We start from the raw sequence: 4,781 nt of genomic DNA, 5'->3' as shown, positions 1-4,781 counted from the left end.
ACAAGAGCTAAATTCTTTAATCCAGTTTCTGTAAGATCCTATTTAGATTTCCACCTGAGACATAAACAGACTTGGAAATGGTTTTCAAAACTCATTAGTTCTACAAAATGTATGTACAGCTTGCAAAATTTGCATTGACCAAGTCCACATGTATCAATTCACACTTACCTCTTTTATGCCTCCTAACCAATTACACGTTCCAGAGCTTGCCATGCAGTTACAAAATATTCACGTATAGGTTACATGCCAATAGACAACAAATTAAAACTGTTTCATTAGTTTAGTATAAAATATGGCATGTATAAGTACACATATGTATATATAAATGTGTACATGTATATTCAAACTAATGTATCAAAATTTGTTCTGAAACGCAGTATAAAATATTACATACATACACAAAATTTGCATAGATATTCGTATAGTTTATATTCCGGACACAAGCACTTTATCATGTAAATTTCCTCCAGCCCATGACTACTAGTCTTCTTGTTATTTATCAGAATCTTATAAAGAGTAGAAGGTAAGGTTGATGAAATCCAGTTTCTAAATTTTTTTTGATTGATCACTTTTTTAGTGTCATATGCAAAAAATCTTTTCCTTAACTCAAAGTCTCAAAAATTTTCTTCTATGTTTTCTCCTGAATCATTTGCATAGAGGATCTCTCTGTTTAGGACTTCTTTAATTTCTCTCAGCACTGATTATAGTATTTATTTATTTATTTGTTTAGTATTACTTTTTTGTTGTTGTTGTTACAAACTTAGCATCCTACCCACAACAAAAGAAAACTACATAATCTGACATTTGTCACCTGAGGAAAATAAGGGAGAGTGTGAATGCAGTCCCCCATTACCACAGATTACGCAGCTGAGTTTCCCACATTTGGGGAAATCGCAGGGGTCAGCACATGTGATGTGCAATGGGTAAACTGGCCCTGGGGACACCACCTTCATGATCATGGTAAGTAGGATTCTGGTTTTTTGTACAACATTACACAGCTTCTATCAATTCATCTCTATTTCATGGGTTTTGTTGCTATTATGGATGATTTGCTTTATTTCCATGTCCAATTGTTTGTAGTTAACAAATAAAGTTCATTTTTGTTTTTTTGTCTTGTATCTTCTTCCAACCTTCTTAAACTCACTAGTTCCAATAGCACTTCTGTAGATTCCACATGATTTTTTTTTTATGTAAAGAATTATTTTCTCTGTATATAGGAGTTTATTTCATTTCCCATCTGAATGACATTTATGTATTTTTATTTAAAAATGTTACTGTTGACATTACTGCAGGTGTTATTTTTATTTATTTATTGCACCAACTAGAAGCTCCAGTAGAGTGTTATCTGGGGAGAGTAGACATATTTGCCTTATTCCTAATCCTAGGAATAAAGCAATCAGTATTTTCTCAATGAGTATGTTAACTTTGGGATTTTTTCGATACCCTTTATCAGATTGAGAAACTTTCTTTATATTCTTAGTTTCCTAAAACATTTTTCTAATTACGAAGGGGTATTTCTTTCTTTTTATTTCACTTTGCTTTAGTAAAATGCTTTTGCTCTGTCTTGAGATGATTGTATGGTTTTTATCTTTTATTAGTATAATAAATTACATTGATTTATTTACAAATGATAAACTAAACTTGCATGTATGGAATAAACTTCCCTTGATCATGATGTATAATCTTTTTTATATATCATTGAATTTTATTAGCTAAAATATTATTAAGACTATTTTGCACATCTGCATCAATGGGTATTAGAGTAAAATAGGCTTCATAAAATGAATTGCATGGCTACATTGTTTCCTCTTCAACTTTGGAGAAAAAAGTTGACTAGAACTGGTATTGTTTGGATAAAATTGTCAAGGAAACCATCAAAACCAAGAGGTTTTTATTACCAAACTTAAAAAAAAAAAAAAAAAAAAAAGATTTTAAACTATAATTCAATGTCTCTCATAGAGATACAGCTATTCAAGTTACTAATTTTATCTTGAGTGTACTTTGACAGTTTGTATCTTGCAAAAATTTTGTCCATTTTACAAGAATTTTCATATATATTTGGATAAGTTTTTTTTTTTTTAATCCTCGCCTGAAGATATGTGTTTATTGATTTTAGACAGAGAGGGACAGAAGGAAGAAAAAATAATGTGAGAAAGAAATATTGATTGGTTGCCTCCAGTACATTCCGCACCCGAGGATAGAAACGGCAACCTAGGTATGGGCACTGATGAAGAATTGAACCCACAGCCTTTTGGTGTATGAGACAATGTTCCAATCAACAGAGCTACCTGGCCAGGGTTATTTGGATACGTTTTTTATAATCTTCCTATATAATTCTTTTTACTCTCTGTACAATATGTAGCAGTATCACTTCTTTCATTCTTGATGTTGATAATTTCTATCTTTTTCTCTTTATTTCTTGATGAATCTGGCTAGACAATTATCAATATTGTTAACTGTTTAAATGAATCAAGTTGAATTTCATTGTCTTTATTTTTCTGTGTGTCTGTTTTGTATTTTCAGTTTCATTGATTTTCATTCTGCTCTTTATCATTTCCTCTCTATTAAATATTGGTTTCATTTGCTATAGTTTTTCTTCTTTTATAAGGTAGAAACAGATGTGATTTATTTAAGACGTTTTTTCTAGTAAATATTTAGTATTATAAATTCCCCTCTAAGTACTACTTTACATGCATCACACAAATATTGATATATTTTGTTTTCCTTCTGTTCAAAATATTTTCTAACTCATCTTTTAGTCCTTCTTTGACTTATGGGTTACGAAGAGTGTTTGAATGAACAAATATTTGAGGATTTTTAGAAATCTTCTGTATTGGTTTCTAATTTAAGCCTATTGTGGTCAGAGAACTTAACTTAGTATAACTTATTTTGTAATATATATTTAAAAATGTTTAAGGGCCCTCAATATGTACATGTGTCTTGACAGTTTAAATGGATGTGTATTCAGCTGTTGTTGGGTGCAGTATTCTATAACATTGATCAGGTCAAGTTGACTTATAGTGTTATTCGAGTCTATTATAATCTTGCTGTTTTTTTCCCTATTCCAGGAGAGTTATAAAAGTATTTTACTTAATTTTCACATTTGTCTTTTTTCTCCTTGCCATTCTATCAGTATTTGCTTCATGTACTTTGCAGTTCTGTTATTTGGTGCATAAACATTTAGGATTCTTATATCCTTGTTAAAAGTTATTTGTTTTAAATTCTGGAATAGTCTTAATTTTAAAATGTACATTGTCTAATATCAGTATAGCAATTCCAGTATTTATGATTAGTGTTAACATGGCTTATACTTTGTTCTTTTACTTTTTAGCTATTTGTGTTTTTATATTTAAACTGAATTTATTGTGGGATTCATATACATTTCAGTCTTGAATTCTATTTAGTCCAACAATCTCTGTCTTTTAATTGAGATGTTCAGAATATTACTATTTAATGATTATCAATATGATTGGGTTTAAATTTGCCATCTTCTTTTTATTCGTCCCATCTCTTCTTTCCCTTCTTTTGTATAATGTACTTTTTACAATTCAATTTTATTGCCCCTGTTAACTCATTAATTATAAATTTTCAGGCTTATTTGTTGCTATAGAATTTATCATCTACATCTGTAAGTAATCTGAATGTGTGTTAAAGTGATGATATCACATTACTTCACAGACACATATCTGCTTTTCATCGAAGTTGGAAAAGTGTGACTTACTATTTCTTCAAATACTTGTCCTGCCTCTCCTTCTTTCTCCAGGACTCCTTTTATACATTATACATTAATCTAGTACCTCCCAGAAGACAAAACCCTTCTTAATAGTCTACCTGTAACCACTGTCCCATGAATTACAAGAATTTCCACTCTGGCCCTGGGGGACAAGTACTGGACTATCCCTAGCTTTGTATATGCTTCGCTTGGCATTCCCTTGGTCCTTTTAAGTGGTTCTTTCCCAGCTTCAGGTATTTTTCTCACCTGTAGGTACTCATCAGTATTCAGCTAAGTCCTGGAGGGAACACCCTGTAAATTTCCAGACTTTTCTTTTTGTTCAGTTCTCTCCTCTCCCATACTTGACCTGTGAACTCTGACCACCTTGGATTCCTTGAACTTAATCTCTCCGACTCAGGAAGAGGACTGTCTCTGCCTGTGTCCTATCCCATTCCACCTCCTGTGGCTCTGCTCAACCGCCTAGAAACTTTCTCTAGACACTTGAATCTGTAGAAATAATAGGCATCTTCTTGTTTGTGTCCTGTCTCTCAGAAATCACTGGCCTTCACTGTTGGATGGCTGATGGCTGAGAAAGTTATTACACGTATTTTTTTGCTCATTGTCTAGTTGTTTCAGGAAAGAGGATAAATCTAGTTATTGTACTTTTATTCTTGATGGCAGCAGAATTAAATACATTATATTTGAAGTAATGAACAACATTATATATGTCATTTTATACCCCTCTTTATACTTTCGTAACAATTCTTTGAAGTTAAATCTTCTGTATTGACCTTACTTGTGATAATTCTTTAAAGAAACTTTCTGTTCTTTAGAAAAGATCATAAATGTGTAAAAAGGTAAGTTTTTCAAGTGTGTAGTACTTGGAAATGGAAAAATATATTATATTAAAAACAAAACCGATAGAAAAGTCAATGGACAAACCTATTACTTCAGTCAGCTGAAACCCGTCTGAGAGCCACTATAATCAGTAAAGGCACATCTCTGTCACTTTCATATTCCTCCTGCAATCAGTAATTTAGCACTTAAGGCATGGAATCTGAAGGGGACC

At 31.8% G+C, this 4,781-nt stretch overlaps 1 non-coding gene across 1 annotated transcript; it reads right to left on the bottom strand.

Annotated features, from left to right (window-relative positions):
• Positions 1-821: 821 nt before the first annotated feature.
• Positions 822-979, bottom strand: LOC118619498. The gene has a single exon (XR_004957265.1). It is a non-coding gene; the product is annotated as a U1 spliceosomal RNA (small nuclear RNA).
• Between the last annotated feature and the right edge of the window lie 3,802 nt (positions 980-4,781).

This window comes from Molossus molossus, unplaced genomic scaffold (genome assembly GCF_014108415.1).
Source record: "Molossus molossus isolate mMolMol1 unplaced genomic scaffold, mMolMol1.p scaffold_m16_p_6, whole genome shotgun sequence".
In the NCBI taxonomy this organism is placed as follows: domain Eukaryota; kingdom Metazoa; phylum Chordata; class Mammalia; order Chiroptera; family Molossidae; genus Molossus; species Molossus molossus.
This window is presented reverse-complemented; position numbering and strand designations above follow the sequence as displayed.